This window comes from Passer montanus, unplaced genomic scaffold (genome assembly GCF_014805655.1).
Source record: "Passer montanus isolate IOZ18808 unplaced genomic scaffold, ASM1480565v1 scaffold75, whole genome shotgun sequence".
Classification (NCBI taxonomy): Eukaryota; Metazoa; Chordata; class Aves; order Passeriformes; family Passeridae; genus Passer; species Passer montanus.
This window is the reverse complement of record NW_024372702.1, coordinates 274,069-294,416: the sequence shown is the minus strand read 5'-3', so window position 1 is coordinate 294,416 and position 20,348 is coordinate 274,069. Positions and strand designations below refer to the sequence as shown.

At 41.7% G+C, this 20,348-nt stretch overlaps 1 long non-coding RNA gene across 1 annotated transcript; it reads right to left on the bottom strand.

Annotated features, from left to right (window-relative positions):
• Positions 1 to 377: 377 nt before the first annotated feature.
• Positions 378 to 17,905, bottom strand: LOC120512560. The gene is made up of 4 exons (XR_005630044.1): positions 17,757 to 17,905; positions 8,278 to 8,381; positions 7,253 to 7,405; positions 378 to 626 (listed from the first exon to the last, which is right to left on the bottom strand). It is a non-coding gene; the product is annotated as an uncharacterized LOC120512560 (long non-coding RNA).
• Positions 17,906 to 20,348: the final 2,443 nt, after the last annotated feature.

Genomic DNA, 20,348 nt, shown 5'->3' with positions numbered 1-20,348 from the left:
ACTAGAACCTTACATTTGTATCATTAAATCAAGTGGTTGGAACCACTTCAACCAAATGCTTTCTAAGGAAGGAGGAAGTAAGGAATGCTTTACATCCTTAAACCTCTTTGTTTTGCCAGAAGATTTCATTATTTAAGGCTTAGTGGAACAAGGGGGTGAAAGCTGTCAGCCAGGGGAGCCCTTTTGGCTAACATTCAGCTTCCTGTGCTTAAAGAGGTTTGATGTGGCCATCGGGAGAGTGTCACTTCCTATTGTAGTCATAGCCAAAGCCTGGCAAGCAGGGAGGGAGAGGAGGGGAGGCAGACACTGCCTGGGAGCTGGAGGAGTGCACAGAGGCTTGAGTGAGTGCTGCAGCAATGTTCATAGCCAAAGCCTGGCAAGCAGGGAGGGAGAGGAGGGGAGGCAGACAGTGCCTGAGAGCTGGAGGAGCTTGAGTGAGTGCTGCAGCAATGCAAATTCAGGATCCAGAACCTCACCCAAAGGCACTGAGCTCATGGTGAGCTCCTCACATGCCATCAGCACCAGTGGGGATGCTTCAGCTGCACTGAGGAGCAAGTGAGAAGCCCTCTTCCATTGCTATAGAAACAACAGTATGAAGTAAATCCAACGTGCTCTTTTTCGCATTCCTATAAAATGGATGATTAAGAAGCACAAGGTTGAGACAAATGTCTTGCCAGGCACACTCAGACTGCAAGATCAAAAGCCAAGTTAGATTGACTGTGATAGGGGCAGCAGTGTTTAAGCCACACTGAAGGCTTATTGCTGGCTCTATCAAGTATTTCTCTCTGTTTCTACCTCTGTCATCAAGACTGCCTGCTGGAATACTTCATTTGTTGCCTCCCTGAACTGATATATCTTAAATTTTGCACCAGTGTCAAAGCATCTGGTGAGGTCAGAGCAAAATGAGCTGTAAGCTGACACCTCTGGACAACCAGCCTGCAGCCAATAGCAGCACACTGCTTCTCAATGCAGAGCCAGAAAACACACACAGAGGAAAAAAGAGCCTCAGGATTTGCAAGTTTTGGAAGCATTTTGTAAAATAATTCTGATTCTGCTAATGCTTCATTCCAATGGGCCCTTTACGCCCATCTGAAATCAGTCCATCTGATTCACCCATTCATCTGGGACTTGCAAACCATCCTATGCTTGGTAAAATTTATGTTATGAAGTAAAAGCTCAATGCAAACTAAGCCAAAATGGTAGTCATCAGTCTATCAGTGGGGTTGAGTTGGTGGTGATGCTTATTTGCTTTTAAAGAGAAACAAGGTTATTTTTACTTTCCAAGACAGAGGAATAGCAAGTGTTAAAAATGCATAGTTCTTGAGAAAGCATCTACATGCATACACAGGAATACATGTGCAGTCAGGCAGAATTACCTGATATTGGTAGTTAGTAAGTCACACAGATTAAAAAAAAAAAAAGAGGAAAGAAGAATTACAGCCCTCTCAGAAAAGAAATTAAATATCCAGGTCTCCATCTGCTTAAGAATCCTGGGAATTTTCTAGGCTTTCTTTAGGAAATGCCAGATAATAACTTTATCTGAAAAAGGACTGAATAAAATGAGGTAGGACATCAGAATCTGCCCTTTCATCCTGCAATTGGATCTACTGCCTTTTGTCCTGTGTGTAACACTCTTGGCACCAAGAGAGGTCTCCTTAAGGGCAGCCGTCTGTCTGTTCCAGCTAACTATAGCACAGGAACTGCAATTATCAACCTTTCCATTCCCCAAATTCCTCTGCTGATCTCCGCTGGGATAGTATTATAGCCATTCTTTGTTTGCAAATATACATACTTTACCAGACTAATTAGCTGGGAACTACATTTAAACTGAAGCCACATGACAAAATCTTGAGGGTTTTTTTAAACACTCATGTTATGAAAAAGTGACCTTCTCACTGTAAGCCTTGGCCACAAATGATTTGTGTTCAAGAGATGGATTGAGGGATAAAGGCTAAATGCAAAATCAACTCAAAAACTTACAGAGGATAACTACTGTGAAACTGCTTTCCTGGAAAGCCCCTTATGTTCTAGGTTTCATTGTCCCACTAATGGAGATACAGAGATCGGTGCTGGAATTAATTCCAGTTAACTGGAATGACCTTCATGGTTACTAAGGCCAGCACTCATTCTAAGAAGTGTCAAAAATATTTTAAAACCTTCTACAAATAATATACTGTGTTCTTCATGTGTTAATTTTTTAGCAGCCCAGATGCTGCTTGGATGAGATTTCCATAGAAGTGGTGTGATTAAGAACTGAGCAAGGATGAATTCCATTTGAGTAATTTTTGATTTAAGCTTTTAAGTATCTGACTAATTTTGAATTCAGTGTGACTTAATCTCATGCTTTACTCTAAGTACCTGCTTAAACATATGGCTGAAGCAGGGCTTACCCAAGATTGGTTGATCCTTGCCATATGCAGAAAGGTACAGACTGCACAGGACATCCCCATCTGGTGATGGTGAAGTCTGAAATGTGCAGCAAAGCAGTGAAATAAGAGCATACTGCTAATAATTGATATTTGCTCAAAAGGGTCTTTTCATCCCACACGGAGTCTGCCACATTACATTGCTGTTCCTGAGACTGTTGCTATTTCTGAGACTGACAGGCTGCCAGTTAAGAGGCCTTCAGTCACTTAGGAACAATTAACTGGTGACACTGGCAATTATGTCTGTATTGATCACCTTGCTTTTCATGTTCATTCAGAGGTAAGCAATAATGGGAACACACCATGCTCTCTAGGTATGACAGGACTTGATTTGTGGTCTTTAGAGAAAAAAAATTAATTCAAATCAACAGTCTGAGAAGCAAAATGAGCAAAGAGGCTCATAATATGTGCAGAGAGGTGGTGAAAATCCCCACTGTGTTCCCATTCCATGTATGTGTTGTGGTTTAATCCCAAATGGCAATTCAGCTCCACACAGCTGCTTGCTCACTCCGCTGGTGGGATGGGGGAGAGAATGAGAAGGGTAAAAGTCAGAAAACTTGTGGGTTGAGATAAAGAGTTCGATAGGCAAAGCAGTTCAATAGGCAAAGCAGAAGCCAAGCTCACAAGGAAAGCAAGAAAAAAAAAATCTACACTACTTCCCATGGGCAAGTGTTCAGCCATGTCCAGGAAAGCAGGGCTCTGTCATGTGTAATGGTTACTTGGGAAGACAAACACTGTCACTCCAAACATCATCTCCTTCCTTCTTCTTCCCACAGCTTTATATACTGAGCATGGCTTTCTATGGAATGGAATATCCTATAGATACCCACTGTCCTTGCTGTGTTCCCTTGCAGTTCTTCTGGATCTACTCACTGGCAGAGCGTGGGAAACTGAAAAGGCATTGGCCCTGTATAAGCACTGCTCACCAATAAAGAAAACATCCCTGTGCTATCAACTGTGTTTCCAGCACAAATCCAAACATAGCCCCATGCCAGCTACAATGAAGAAAATTAACTCTATCCCAGCCAAACCCAGCACAGCATGCTTGCAAGTTTGAGGTAGCTTTTTTTTTTCTTTTGGTGGCAATATTTAGAAGAAATGCTCTTTTTGGCAGAGAGACAATATTATATGTACCTACATGAGAGACTGCAGTGGTGCAATGGAGTGGCTAAAATCTGCATGCCTAAACAAAGTGTGTGGTACCATCTGTGGGCCAGAAGCACTGCACACAAACAGCGGCTGAGTCCCTATTTGCCAAGAACCAAACAGACTGCATAGATAGTTTCATTTCAAAAGTGGCATCACTGTTTTTCTTTCAGATTGTCCTCCTTGGTATTGTCTATACTGTGAGCCTAACAGAAGAAAAGAAACCTGAAGAAGAGCTCAGTGGCTGTTGCACAAAGCGCAGGCTGAGGACTCGTGGGGGCAGCAGCCAGCTCTGTCCCCTGCTTGCACAGCTCCACACACTGCAGTTGGGGTTAATGAGCCTGTGATAACAGCAATAACCTGAACAATAAAAGCTGATCATTGATCCTGAGATCAGGAGAGCAGACCAATAGAGCAACCTGCCTCCTTGGATTACTCAGTGTTTTGGCAAGAAGTGCAATGTAGGCCAGGTCAAATCAAATCATAATTCAGTCCAAATCTGAATAATGCACTAGCAGAACAGTCCAGGAACAAAATGGAAACAAGTGTGATTTTCATGCTCAAGAGCTAAGACGGCACTGTGTAACCTTTGGGTACCTGCTCTGGCAGTCAGGAAAACTATAACGGGATTTAAACCAATAAAATGAGTAAACCAGAAACCCTGGTCTTGGTCTGTAAAAGTCATTGCACTATATTTAATGTACTTGCTGCTTTCAGTTTATCAGGTGACCTAGACAGTATTAAACTGTAAAAAATATTAGAAACTCTCTTAAGATTACTGCCACGCCTCTTAACTGATAAGTGAGTTTTACAGAATTTTCAGATCATAGCCTTTAGTGTTCCACAAATTTTGATTTAGAGGAAGCTGAAATATTTGAACCTGGATTGAAAAACCTTATTTGCTTTGAAATTTATTGTGATAGCAGAAAGCTAAGCCTAATGAGGAAAAAAAAAAATCACATTCTGGCAGATGACCAAAAAAACAACCAAACCCATGAAATGCAACAGTCTGTGATGCAAACTGGCATTTCAAGGAGAAAGGGGAAGATTCTCCCTAAAAGTTTCCCATATAATTTCAGGTAATCCTAGAAACTGAAATGAGAAACAGAAGTATAGAAAGTTGTTAAACTCTCCATTATGTTCAAACCAATTGACCATTCATGTAGGAGCATTCCATGACTTCAGAAGGCAGACAGAGTGCTTGCCTGTGCCTATCAATTGCTGTGAACAGCAAATTAGGGTTATACAAAAGATATCCAAAATATACCTGGCAAAGCAAGTGGGAGAAAGCCTGAATGATTTCCACATGTAAAACCATCACTGCAAAGTCAGGGTAGAATGCAACATATGCATTCCAGCTGTAACATGCATCTGCAATACAACTCACCCACCTAACACACAGACAGGAAATAAGGTTTTTCCAGTGTCTGAGTGTAACAAGATAAAGCTGTTGAGTTTAACCCTATCAACATCAGAGCAAAAAGAAGCCCAGACAACTGTTCACATGCTTTTGGCATCTTGCTCCATCAGAACCTAAACTGGGCTTAGCTGGTGGAGGTTTCTACCTTTTGGCAGGTCCAGGGCCATCTTCTGATCATAAGATATTCTGTAGTCAAGCAGAAGACTGTAAGCCTGCCTACCAGCCACAGATCAGCGCTGCTTGGCCTCACTGTAAGCAGAGAGCATGATCATTTATTGTGGTAAGTCTCTTCATAAACTAGAGAAAAATTCTCATCAAACACAACCATGATGCTTAAAGGATCTTTAAAGGAACACCCAACAAATTATCCTGACAAGTGGTTCTTCTGGCTCCACAGAGCTAATCCTTTCAAATAGGTTTGCTGAGCCAAGGAACATAAGCAGATGGAGCTCAAGCTTCTACACTGGCAGATTCCTGTGTGAGTGGGAGATGGTAAGAATGAAGGGGTCCAACTGGAAAATGCTCTGACACAGCACTCGAAAGGACAACCCCACAGGACCACATGAAAGAAAGAGAGTTTACAGTGTTTGCAAGTAAGATTTGCATGGATAGACTCCAGTGATAGAAGTATCCCTTCCATTTGAAAACTGTTCAGATACCCTAAAAGATATTCAGTAAGGGGGAAAGCCATCCTGGAACCTCTTGGGAGATGGAGCAAGGAGGATAATAGTGATCATGACTACTGCATCTACCCAGAACTCTGCACATGTGGAGTGCTTCCTTTAGCAACTCCTGCTGGGGGAGATAGTAGGTGGGGTTTCTCCCCTGCCCAGTCACATTTCTCCTACACATTGAATATTTACTCCCTCACTCTCTGCATTAACGTACCCCAGAAAAAGAGAGGATTTTTCCTTCTGGCCTGCCCTGGAAGGCTTGTGTCATTAACAGGCACTTCATCGCAGGTGTGTTTGGGCAGGTGTTTGGTCCTCCACACAGCCCTCCTGTGCAGAAACCAATGCAAAGTGACCCACTGCAGGTATGGCTGGAGGACTGGGCCTTTTTGGCTTCTTCTCAGATGGAGCACTCCACTTTGCATAATCCTCACTCAGCAAGTGTGTTCCTCCTTTTACAAAACTGACTTGGAAATTGTAGGACTGTGCTGAGTTATTATACACTAATTCCAGCAGCATCTTTCAGGATATACTAAAATAAATTGTTAACTATACCCCTGGTCTTCAAAGACCTGTTATACCTCATACCATTTATTAATCTCTGCTGTACTGAATTATTAAAATGAAACTCTCAATTACTCCCATCACTAAAAGTACCAGTGTGGCTTTTAGATCCATATTTCTAGCCTTTACTGTAATGCATTCTTCATTTTAATTACTGGCACCATATTTTCAAAGGGCAGTGCCTTATCTTTGCAGGGTATTTATCAACCTAAAAAAAAAGTTTGACAAGTGCATAAATCATTAGGTGTGACAAGCAATGAATTCTTGAAGGAGAAATATGTGGAAAAAAGATCATGTTATCTAGGTGAACCAAAGACACGTCAAAGTGAAGCAACAGGAGGAAATATCATCTAATTCTCCTGCCAGCGTGTGCATTGTGCAAGAAATTATTCTGGTGTTCATTACCAGAAGGGGACTGAGCAGATTTTTTTCTGTAAAGAGAAAAGAGATCTTCTGCAACAAAGGGTTTATGGACTAAAAGGATAAGAAGAATTGCCAGCTAAAATTCCTAAATAGAATAATCAAGGTCACATCTAATCAAAGCCACAGAACACACCCAAGTAATAACTCCAGTCCAAAATAATGCTCATCTGTCCAATGGCTCCTAACAATGAAGTATTGCAGTCTTCCTATTGCCATTCTCTTTTTTGATTCAAAGAACAGATGTTTTATCATGAAAATCCTATTTTCCAGGTCTGTCAGCGGTCTAGATGGTGGGCACCCAACATACAACCTCCTCTGCACCAGTACACAAGAGCAACAACTAAATTCAGGAATTTTAAAAGAGAAAAAAAAAATGTTTTAAAATGTCATCTGTGTGGCCCAATCCACTTCAGAGGCCCCTGCTGACCTGCCAGCTGGTCAGGGCAACTGGGAAGATCTCCTTAGGAATTCAAAGCGTAGGTTGTTTCAAGGGATTGCGTTGCAGCAAGCTCCAGTTGCTTTTCCCGAACCAGAAGACATATTTAAAAAAACAGCACACACTGACCAGTGAAACACTGGTGTATGGAAGACAATGTCCTTACCTTGGTTGTTAGCATGTGCTGAAGCCTCTCATGCTACATTTTCATTTTTGCTCCCCAGGTCAGCTGCCTGTGCCAAAGTCATTCCTTGGCCATGATGGGGACACACCTGCACCCCAGCCATGACACTTCATGGATTTATGGTACGGGCACTGCCTTGCAGGAAAACTGATGTCAGGTTCTCTAATGGAATTTCTGATAGCTGATGATCAAGAATAATTATCGCCAGTATTCAGGTTAGAGCATGTGTGGGGAGACAGTAAAATGCCCAGCACTACATCCTCAGTATCCTAAAGTCAAACACAGTAATGGGCTTTCCTCCTCGGGGAACAGCCATGTATCCAGTCATCATCTTTTTAAAATCACCTCCGCCTTGTACAGCAAGAGTAATGCTTTTTCTGTCTAGCTTTCTTACATGTGGGCTTCCAGTTTCATTACTTTTAAAAATCCCGAGACCAACAATAACTTCAGAAAATAGAGATAAAGTAGAAGATGCAGGGAAATCTTTGGAGACCATGCTGGATATTTTCTTTACAAGACAAATAATGTATTACATGATGTCTCTCATTCCTCTTCTAATCTTTTTTAACAAGAAAAGACAAACACAAGCCCAGCTGCACGCAGCCAACATCTGATTGGGTCAAAAACTTTTAACCCACAGCATATGTGGCTGTACTAAAGGTGCAATGAAAAGCAGTTTTTTGGGATCTCTACCACCAGAATGATACTTGGGAGGTGATTTATATAAAGGTTCTGTTAGTTATCCAAACTAATCTAGTGCCAGCTGGAAATGTAGGAGTAATCACCCCTGAGGCTTAACCACTATTTCAATCTGCAGAGCAAGAGAAGTACAGGATAAGAAAAACAACTTTCTCTTTTGCCACTCCCAACAGCTTCAGTTTTGTTCTAGCTATGTCCTGCAGGTATGAGAAGGAATCTTATTCTTTTGCCTCTCTGGAGTGACTGGATTTCCTCCATCATCTGTGCCCTTCAAGGGTAGAGCTGAAAGATTCTGTAATTCACCTTACCTGTTGCCTTTTTCATTTAACGTCAGGCAGAGAGACTGAATTTTTATAAACAGACACAAACATGTTTCCTTGAATTCTTGAACTCCAGGTCTGTTTCTTCTCTTCTAGCAGAAAAAAAAACCAAAAAGAAAATAAATAAACCTTGTCCCACATACAATTCTCTCCACCCACCAATACAAAGGGCATTGCATGGAAAGAGAGTCCTCCAGAAAACTGCTTTTTTATTTACCTCATCTGGGTCAGCATCAGGGTCATGCTGAAGAATCAGCTACCAGAGCCAGCCTGAACACTATCAGCAGCCCCTTCTTTTGCTGGGTAGATGTACTTCTTACACACCTAGTACCCTTGGTATGCTCACAAACCCCTGTGTTTTTGTACACTCCTCTCATGTCCAGTCACTGCATTTCTACATGCTTCTGATGAAAGCTTCAGATTGCTTCTCATTTTAAAAGGGGACAAGGAAAATCAAACACATCATGCATATGAACAAAAAAAATACACAAGATGCAAAGTAGGGGTGAATTTTCAAGGACAATCTGTTGATCATTCAATACATAAAGGTCCCTTTTTGCAATTCATAATGCTATTGAAGAAGGTGAATTTCATTTTTGTTAGTGAAAGTGGCTCCATGTCTATATGTGCTTTAACTACCTCACCCATTTTCAAAAGTCACCATTGCACCATAGGAGCAGAGGGAGTAGTTAATCTTCCACAAATTGCTTCTGGGGCAACAAAACTAGGGACCTTAAAGCAATGTGGTTGGTCAATTCTTTTCTCTTTTAAATTTATATCCCATCATCTCCTAAAGCCCTATCTTTCATTCTGTGCTGCTGGTGTTAGAGCCCCACTGCAGTTCTCAGAAGCGGTCCTCTGCTATTCAGTGCAGTTGGCTTTTGAATGAAACATGAGGTTTTTTAGCACCTCAGGAGGCTGAGCATGCTTAGCAGCCCAGTCCCAGCCTCACACACAAGGACTGCCCTTTAATTCCACTTAAATAAATTCAGTGTTGTTGGTTTTGCCCCTGCTCAAAAGGAGCTTAGTAGGAAAGTCAAAACAGATCTCAGCCAAAGGGAAAAAATAATAAAGCAAGCCCATAAATTAAGTCAAGCTAGTGTATCCTAGGAACAAGAAAGAGCTCATGCAGATGAGGCACACCATGCCATGCATAGAAAGCAAATCCCCACTGCTGGTCCTCCCTCATGCCATTCCAAAGAAGCAAATCTCTATGCGAAGTGTTTGAGAGCATGCTGGAAAGAGAGGGCCTGGAAAAATAGCTAAGAAATAAATTCCACTATTTGGTGGCATTTATTCCAAAGGAGACAAAGTGTCTTTTGTGAAACATTCCCACCAGAAGCCTTGCAGAGTTTGAACTGCATCCACAGCCTACACTAGTGTTAGACATCAAGTGAGATCTTATTGTCTTTCCTTTTACTATTGAAAATCCAAACAGATTTTAAAAGTCTGACTAATTAACTAGGAGCAAGCTGCATTTTTTCCTAGAATATGAATCAACATAATTATAAAATAAGAAGGTCTATTATCATTGTTATGGCAAAAGGAGTATGACAAAGTAAGAGAGGGTAAGGTGCTTAAACACAGTGAGATTATTCCTGACACCAGGACAATAAGCCCCTACTCATTCACTGTATGAAGTTATATCAAGTCTGTAGAATTGTCAGCTAACTAGAATTTATAAGGTACAGAAGAGATTTTTAGGAGGAAACAAGTGCCTTCCAAAAATCCCTTTTGGCTCTGAAAGGTTTAGAAACCTAACTAATGTAACATCTTTCACAGCTCACAGCTAATAACCTTCATGTTTATTTTCTTCTGAAACTCTGAGAAGTCAATAAAGACCGATCATACTGCCTTAAGCTTTGTGGGAGATGCTGTGGGATTGGAGGGCAAAAGCCAAGCCCAGGCTGATATGCAGATATTGCAGGGCAGGAAGAATTTCAGCAATGGTCCCTGGAAAAAAAAGGCAGATCAGTGAAAGGGTGTGATCCTTTTCCTTTTTTCTCTCAGGAAGGTTGGTATGTGAAGTGCAAGATGCCCATAAAGTCTCCCTTGCAGCCAAAATCACTGTCTCAGCAGGGTCCATTAGTGGAGGATGCATCATCATCATTGTCTTGCCTTCCTCCTGGGAAAGAGAAATGGAAGGGAAAGGATGAGCTCTGTAAGCAAAACAAAGTAGAGAACGGGAAAGAGCTGAGAGACCAATTAAGCCCTGCACACATGTAGGCTCCCTGCATGGCAACTGACCTACAAAGGATATTCAGAGCCAACAAAGGGCTGCACATTGAACTGATAGAGCAATCCGATGCAAAAGCAATGCAGCATCAAGCTGTGTTGAGGGGGTGGTTGGCCCTCACAGTAACTCTATAATAAAGAGGTGATCAATGCCACAAAAATCAAAACAGATATACTGGCATAAACATTCAGATTCAGCTCCATTGTCTTGTGTGTATTTGGCAATTAACTTTGCAACACTTTACATGCAATGAGAAGGCAGTTTCCAGAAAATTTCTTTTATTTTATTTGCATTTATGCAGCTGGGTGAAGCTGGAAGAAAACTTCCCCTGAAAAACCCAGTTCACCTACCACCCCATGGAAGGCAGAGTTTATGCAAGGCCATTGCCACCTTCCAAGTACTGGAGTGTGTTTTGTTCCTTCTCCTCCCACAAACATTCCTGGCTTTTCCTGCTGGGAAAAAGGCAGTGAGTGACAGCTAGGAAGGGGCAAAAGAGGCACATGCAGGCTTGAAAATTCACAATTCTGTGTTTGGCTTGTTTGCAAGTGAGCATCAAAGCGTGTCCCTAGACAGACACATCATGGTGAGTGAAAGGCGCTCTTTTAAGAATAATAATCTTTTATAGTCTATCATTTGAGACATAGTCTGAGCTCACATGAATGATTTTTCAACCTATTACACTGTCAATAGCATACTTTCCAATTTTCCCCTTATTAAGAAACACTTCCACTCCTGCTTCCTCCTCTCAAGCCAGGGATATTAGAAGAATGCACCCTCTGAGACTGTTTACTTCCATGGAAATCTTTAATAAAAATGCAGTGACTGGAAACAGTGAAGATAGAGCAGTCTGATGAACAGGAAATTTAGAGAGACAATATGCAGAAGTCCTCAAGATACTGCCAAGGCAACAATTTCAGGAGGAAAACAATGCTGAGTAACATAATTTCCTCCATTGCAAATCACTCAGCAACCTTGAATTAAGCTCACACCTCTGCTGTCTCTGCACAGTTTCACGAGAGAGGAATTAAATCCTTTATCAGCAGGACCAAAAAAACCTCCAAAGAGGTGAATGTTAGAAAGCCACAATTAAAGTCAGGGAGCTGGCAGCTGCCCTGGAATGATTAATGGGCTCACACATCTCCTTATGCCCCAGCTCAGCCATGCTGAGCAAATGTTTGAGAATTTCATAATCTCAGCAGCTCCTTTGCTTTCAAAGGCATGTCCTGACTGTGCAGCAATTTCTCCAAGAGAGTTAAAATGAGTTTGGCTTCATCTTTTGCTCACCTCTTTCTTGAAAACATCCATAAAGCTGGGGCATTGCCCAGCTTCCATATACTGAATTGCCATATACACATTTTACACTTGTGAGAAACAATTGCTCACTTTGAAAATTTAAAAAGGTTTATTAAACCTTGACAAAAATACAACAAATGGACTATATAAGGAAAAATTCTCAGTGCTGGGAATTGCCCATCGTGCACACCACATGGCTGGCTCATCCTCAAGATGGATGCTCGGTCTTTTATATCCCTGGGGGATTACATCAGCCAGCCCTGGCCCCTCCCAAAGCCTGTCAACTCTTCTTTGCCATTTATTGGTGGAGACTGTTTTCTTGTAACTTGATTGTAGATCACGTGTTGCCATGCTACACCCCCTAAGCACCAAGCTTTTCCATTCCCAACTGCCCCATGCAAGGGACACATGCATGCCTTCTTTTTACCTGTCCTAGACAACCCCAGTAACAGTACAGGGGGAAAAAGGGAACTATGGGGAGAATAGAGGACATCAAAACTACAATAACATAACTATACATCACTAAAGCTTTTCTTAACATTCACACAATAGTTATCCCATAATTGCAAAAGCCAACAATCTCATTATGCATCTATAACACACTGAAATAAAGAACAACTGGACCTTCTCACTAAGAGGCAGATCAGAGAGAGAAATGTGTTACCATAAACAAGAAGGACTACCAACACAAGTGGGTGATAGGTTAATAATAAAGAATATTGCATTACTGCTGGGAAAAAATCAGCAGCAAGAAAAATAATAGGAGAAAGGTAGGCACACACAGACACTGTGCATCAATAGAATCTCCCAGAGTGCACATCCTGGCTTCAGCGGGATGAACCCACATGTGAATCCATGGAGTAGCCTGGCTCCTGTTTGTCTGCAAACACACATGCAGAACTACATGCATCTAGTGCTTAGTTAGGACATGCAGAGAAAAGAAAATGGAAACTAGCAGAAGTAAGGAATATGCCTGTAAAGACAGAGTCCCCATGAACAACTGAGGAATGGGGTGGCCCATACCTTTAGTGCTACAAGGCTAGCTGCAATTTGTACCCTTAAAATAAATTTCTAACTTGTAATGACAAATTAATTTGCTTCTTTAGATGCCTGACTTTGGAGTCATTGCAACATGCTGCTGTCACAGGCTGAATGAGGCATTGACTTCCAGGGCTATCTCCTACCCTGCAAGAAAGTCCTGCTGGTGAGAGCTGGGTCACATATCCAGAACCTTTCAGTTCTTAGTCTTTCCTGCAGCTACCAAGTGCTGATGAACATCACCCAGAGTGCTGATACAATGGCTATGTGCCTAGTAATCCACCAGGAACTTTGATGGTAAAAATCAAAAGTTGTCCACCTTTTAGTCCCTTCCAGTCATGTAAGCTGTAGGTAAAACAAGCCAGGTCTCTGTGTGATGATGAAATCCTTCAAAGCAGTTTCCCATAGCACACTGGTCTCGTCAAGAAAGTATTTTCAAACCTGCACATAAAAAACTAAGACAAGGTGCTGAGGCATCCATCTATCCTACTCTATCCACTCTGTCCTGAAGGTGTCTGGGGACACAAGACACGAAAGATAGACAGCTCTGTCTTGACAGTCTAGCTGAGCTTTTCAGCAGATTCATGAGCATGTTAGTAAAGTCCCACATAGCATCCCATGCTTTTGATGGCTTTTTTTCTACTTCAGTATCCATGCCATGTGTCTCACATCTTCCCCTCAGAGTTGTGTCTTCCTCCTTGATTTTTCCCCTTTTTTGAAACATCTGTGAGGTTAGTTTTGGCATGTTTTGGTCCTTTCCACTGCACCAAATTTCCTCCCGGACCATTTTCTTGTAGTCACTAAATTTCCTGATTTTTTTTTTTAAAGTAAATTTCATTTCCTTTCAGGAAGGTAAAGGAAATCTTGCAATTTCAATGAGAATCAATTTTGGCAATCTTTGGTCCATGTCCCTGCACTTCATGGCATCCCATGCCTTTTGATGGCTTTCACTTTGGCAATTTTTTTTTTTCAGTATCCATGCGATGTGTCTCATATCTTGCCCTCAAAGTTGTGTCTTCCTCCTTTATTTTTTTTCTTTTTACCACATCTGTGAGGTAAGTTTTGGCCCTTTACACTGCAATTCATCTAATCTCAGTCCATTTTCATGTACACTCAAAATTTCCCAATTTTTATTTTTCTTCAATTCCATTTTATTTGATCTTATCTTCTTCCAGAGTGTTTTTCAGTCTTTCTTTTCTGTTTTGCAAGATTTTGTTTCCCTTCCCGAAATGAAATCTTGCGATTTCAATGTCAATCAATTGGGCAAGGTTTGGTCCATGTTCCATGCACCTGAAGGCATGAAATGCCTTTTGATGGCTTTGACTTTGGTGAAGATTTTTTTTTCCCAGTATTCATGCCATTTCTCTCATATCTTCCCCTCAAAGTTTTGTCTTCCTCATTGAGGTTCTTGTTATTTTCTGTTTCTCAAGATTTTGTTTCCCTTCCCAAAAGGAAAGGAAATTTTCTTTATGGAAGGGAAATAAGTCTTGCGATTTGAATCAGGATCACAGCTCCAGGGAGAGGGCAAACACGTTCATTTTCCCTTTCCAGCAAAAGGGACCAAACTGTCAGGAGATCAGCTGACCTCCTAAGGCAAAGAATCAGTGACACAGCTCAGGCTCTGCTGTTCCAGCAAGCAGCTCATTCCTTTTCAGCAATCTTCTGGGCTTAGGAAAGATCAAGACCCCAGAGATATCTTAGTCCCACATGGGTGATCACGTCGGGCTACACCACACCACATTTTGAGTAAGGGACACTCACTCGGTGCACAGAAATTGATTGTACACCTATTGGGTGCACATTCTCCCCACTCTATTAAAAACCAGCTATATCTATTAACTCTGTGCATGAAGAGGTTTTTATTGCTTTTCCACTTGTGTTGTAGTCACTACTGTTGTAGAAAGCAGATTCAACATGACTCAAATTCATGTTTAGCACACAGAGCTTATTCCAGAATTCTCCTGCATTTCATTTACTATCAGGCTTCATGTTTTTAGCAATGCTACTGTTTCAGTTGCCTTTCCCTCTCCTTTAATATGGAGATTTTTATTGCTGCCATATATCTTAAAGGTGGCAGCAGTGCTGCCCAGAGGCTTTGGACATATAATCACTGCTGGCATGACTGCAGCAATAACAAGTGGTGCTGAGGCAGCACATGAGGCTAAAGAGGGGGTTAAGGGCAGTCATGAGGGAAAACTTCAGGCCTGTTGTGAGCACTTGTGGTAAATGGCAACAGAGCAACTCATTGCTCCCCCTGAATGATTACTATTATCTGCCTTCTCATTCACCAGAGGTTTCACACTTGCTTGGAAAAATTCAGATTCTGTCATCTTTCCTGATCACAGTGTCAGGCACGATTTACCAAGGAAGCCAGCTGAATTTCCTCTGAATTCATCCTTATTTTAGTGTCCAGTCAGTTTCAGAGAAAAAAAACAAACCAAAACCCACAAATAGCTACATTTCTTCCCATTCTGTAGATGAAATACAATCTCGGTTTCATGCATCACTCACACACCTTTGTGTGAATACACACATGAGCATGCTCCCTGGAAACCAATGATCCCTTTACATAAAAGTACTGAGATGCTATTTTTTCATGCAGGAGCCAGCTGCAGGTATTTTTAAATAGGATAACTTGTTCAACAGTTGAGCAGAAGGGCCCTTACGGATCCAGATCAGGGCCCTGCTGTATTAAAGCTTCATACACACCAGTCCCTCACTCAGACACCTGACTCATAGCAAGCAGCCCAGAGAAGAAGCCTGAAAGGGCAATAGACAAAAAGGCAACTTCCATTTCACAGCATTTTTAGTCAAAGGCAGAGTTGCCTTTGGATAAAATTTCTAATTTCAGCTGTCTGTCGCTCACTCTGATGCCAGTGGAGCAGGGATGACTAAGAGGGATGCATGCTTCTTGGCTACAGCAGCTTATTTTTCATTTGTTCAGTTTCCTTTCTATCTGTGTTGAAATAATAGACTGTGGACTAGAAATGTCCTCCATTTAGCAGTTGTTTTAGCATGAAGTTTTGGCAGAAGAAGTGCTAAGATGGCAACATTTCAGTCTCCACAGCTGAAACAGACTGCATTGTTAACTGGGGCCTGGAGATGGGACTCTGGTGTCCAAAGACCCCATCCTGAACATCCCTCCTTGGCTTTTTCTGCTGTTGGCTATTCAGCAGTACAAAGGATCATAGGCAACCTGACTTCCAGAGCCACTTTTCATTTAGAAGGATGTCCTTGGGTGACATAATGATGCTTGTATCCCCAGTCATCTGTTCTATTTACGCTGAATATTATGTCCTATGCCTTCAAGACTGGCTCTGAAAAGCAAAGTTTTGTTTTGTTATCAGCCTGCTCATTCCCCCACAGTTGGCAGGACATAGAGATGGGGTAGTACATAGGGCTGCTTTTGCTTTTTCCTCTTGCTTTCACTTTGTTTTTGCTTTTGCTTGTTAGTTAGATCAGCTAGGCAGTCCAAAATTTCCCTGGACTGTTTTTCTTTCCCTTCTCTTGGAACCACTCAAGCCTGCTCTGGATTGGGACTCTTGGGAAACACCAAGAGTTTGCACTTTGTGGCCTGCAGCAGCCATTCCCAGCACTGGAGGGACCGATAACAGAGCAACCACTCCCAGGAGAGACACTCTAAATCTGTAATCTCTTCAGGGCAGTAAAAGAGTTTTGTCATCCAGTATTGCTCATTTCATGTGCTGGGGGATGCTGTGCCTGTTAAATAAACAGGGTCTTTCCACTTCTCTCTGAGGAATCCATCCCGAACTGGTTGCAGGGAGGAGCCATGTGACTTTGCTTTCTGGAGGGGCCCCCTTTGGAGGTTTTCTCCCAAATTCACCCTAAACCAGGACAAAGGAAAACCTCACACCATCTCAGTGGTGGTCTCTCCTAAACCAGGTTTTGTTAACATTTACTTGCCTTAAGAGGTAAGGGGCTGTGCAGAAAAAGCAGCAGAGATTGCGAGTGCCTACCAAACACACCTGCATTAGCCTAAACCAGCAACTTATTTCACCACATTTTCCTTATTTTCATTTGGAAACAAATTACAAAAATATTTACTTTGACAAAAAGACAACTTAACACAAAACACTGCAGCAAAAAAATAAGACAAAACATGAAAAACATATTAAAGTCACTTGGAGTGGCAGTTACAGCATGGTAGCCTCTTATTAAGGAAAGAAGAAGTGACACACTGCACCCATACCTATTTTTTACATCAGCATGTATGCTCATGTAAGACCTTGAATTGTCTGATGAATGTCTTTGGTTTATAAACGTATCTTATTTCTTTTCTTCCCTGCTCTTCCACTCCAGGTCTCTAAAAACTATAGGACCAAAAGACAATTACCTCTCATGGCTTTATTTCATTCTTGAGGATATAGATTAGAAGCAGCAAGCCAAGGAGACCTTGGGATAATTTTAATTGCCTGCAGTTCCTTTTGGAAAAGGGGAGAATAGATATGCAAGGTCCTTGATGAAAGGCAGATGGGTGACAAAAGCTTCCCTCATTGTAAGCAGCCGCAGCAGAAACAGGCATGTGGCAGCACTTATTGGAGCACACACACAATTATACCATCTCCTCATAAAGACAGACAATCTTAGCGGCTCCTCACAGCTGGACAGTAAGTTTTTGGGATAAGACTATGAGATGCATGCAGATATAACAAAATGAATTACAACTGGACAATGAGAAAAGAGGGGATGAAAAAAGTCAAAGTCCCCAAATTACTCATTTCATTGGTTCAGCAGACATGCTCACACTCCTGCAATAACATGTCAGGACTCATCCCCACACAGGCCACCAATTGCTGGCATCAGTGCTTGGCACCAATCAATGGTGGATGGAAACTGACTATCATCACCAGTTTGTTATCATCCTCTAAAACTTTCATACCTTCTCTCTGTGAGTTCCCACAGGCAGCTTCTCGCAACACTGACTCCTTTTCTGTTTCTTCAGTTGACTCTTTCCTGTCCTTTGCACAACTGCCTAACCCTTACTGTCCCTCACACAGCCACCTGACCCTTCCTTCTGCACAGACAACAACTCCAGCTCTTCTCTCAACCAGCTAACCCACTTTTTTGTAACACTCATTCTTATTGGACATAGCTGTGCCCTATTAAGGGCAGGGCTGTTCCTATTCTGTGGTAATTAGTACAGCTGCAACTCCTCAAGGGTGAGATTGCCTTCAGCACTATCTCTATTCTCCTACAATCCATCCTCCCACAATAATGCACCTCCAGCTTGGCCAGGAGAAATTTTTCCTGTGTCACAAGGCATCTACACTTTGCCTTGTGCTGTGTCTGCTAGAACTTGTTTCTTACTGTTATCTAGATTTACACCTCACTGACAACCAGAAGGATGTCACAGACACCTTTCATACAAATCACAGAAATAAATCAGAGCTAACAGGCTATCTTTTAGAGGGAACCATGGTTTCTCATTTTAATCTGACATTGTCTTATGCAGCCAACCTCTTGTTCATTGTCCTGAAGTTTACAAAGATCTGTAAAGCCCTGTTCCCCTGGGGTCTGGTTAACCCCTTGCATTGTTTGCATTAGATTGGTTACTCATTTGTGTGTGCCTTTGTGGGTCTGTTCCACCTTTAGTGTGCTGCTGAAGAAGAGGAGTTGCCCACTGAAGAAGGACAAAGAGGAAGCCAGAGTTGTTGAGAGTTCAGTTTGACAGGTTGGCACACACACCATTCAAGAGCTGTAACTATTCTCTACAAAAATTGTCACTGCTGCTAAGACGAGAAACGCTTCCTTTGAGTGAAGTTTTAGGTAAAAAAAAGCAAAGTGTAGAGATCAATATTTTGTGACACCATGACTTCTGAAATTTAGTTACACCCTGAAGGGCTGGTAGCTCAGAGATACTTGCTCAAGTGGGCTCAGTGGTGCTTGTGTAAACCAAGGGTACTGCTTCTCCTTTGGGTGCTGCTTCACCAAGCACATGAGGTCAGTTGGCTGACTCTTCTTTTGGATTGCCAAGGAAAAGAAATTACTTATTGTTTGATTTATAATTAAAAATATTTTATAAATTCATGAAAGAGCAAACAGGTTCACTGTTCTAAGAAGAAGTAGTCATATAGTGTCATGGTTAAGTTTTTAAAGAAAGGAGGACACCAACAAAGATATTTGACAGCTCTGAAAAAGGAACAAGGAAAGTAAATTATATAGGAATACTAATGGTTTTACAGGAGACGTTTCAGCCTCACAAAGTCTTTGCAACTCTCTAGTGAGATTTCTGGACTGCTCCTCGTGGATCAGCATTGAGAACATACCCAAGTGGTGCTTCATCACAGCAAGCAGCTGAAATAGGAGGCACATGGCAATAGACTGAGGAGGCAATAAAATTTTGCTCAGAAAAAGGACAAAAAAATCTAAGAAATTGTATTCAAACTACTTACAGGGAAAAAAAGAAACAAAACATAGATATTCACAGGAAGTGATTTTTATCCTATTTGGCTGCTTTTGATGCAAATTGAACATAAGATCCAGTGTACTGAAACTACACTTTCCAAAATGGGACTAGGGCAGGAATGCTGTGCCCTATAATTTGATTAATACACAGACAGAAAGCAGCAAGCTGGATGTTTGCTTTTATTAACTCCTTAAGTCAGCTCAAACTTCTGTAGTTTCAGTATACTCCTAGAACTGCTGGGACATTCAGAGTCATGGAGAGCAATTTTTATGATCCAGTACTTATGAACCCAGACCCTGGTCCACAGCAAAAGGCCATGAATGTGTCACTGCCTAAGAGCTGTCAAGACACTGAAAGAACAGGACTCTATCCCAACATGTAAAGTGGCCAACACAGCTTTGCACTCTCCTGTGCACTGTGATCCAAGCTATGGAAACCAGCTCCAACCTCAGTGGACAATGCACCAATAGCATGGCTCATTAATAATAGTTCATAATATGAAAAAAACAGCGTCTCCTAAATATTACAAATCACTAAACTGAGGCTGGATCAGGAGAAATTGAGAGGAAGTGATTCATTTTCCCAGGGAACACAGGCTTATGAAAAACCTCTAGACATCACAGGACTGGGAACGTTGACTTCCCAACAGTGCTACAGGGCATCATTACAGGATGAAGTGTCCAAATAGTGACAGTAGGGATGAAATGTCAACTGCTCTGCACACAGAAAGCAGCCTCAGATGGGCTTGCTAAGGAGCTGTTAAAAGTTTTTAGAAGTCACCTTATAGGGAAATATGAAAGCAGGCTTGAACTGGATTTGTACTGCTGGTGTTCACTGTTCAAGGGAACCAGAGGGGACAAAAGTAAACAGAAGCCCACATTTCTGTTTTTAATGCTGATACTTTTAAAATTATTTGTTACTGTTTCTGTAAGTTAAATACATGTTGCAGGTAAAGCTCTGCAGTCAATATGGGTGCTAGAGCCTTTTGTATTAAGATTGGCTACCATCTTTTCAAAGTATTTACAAAATATTGCTGAACAGTCAGACCTCTCACGTCTTTCCTAT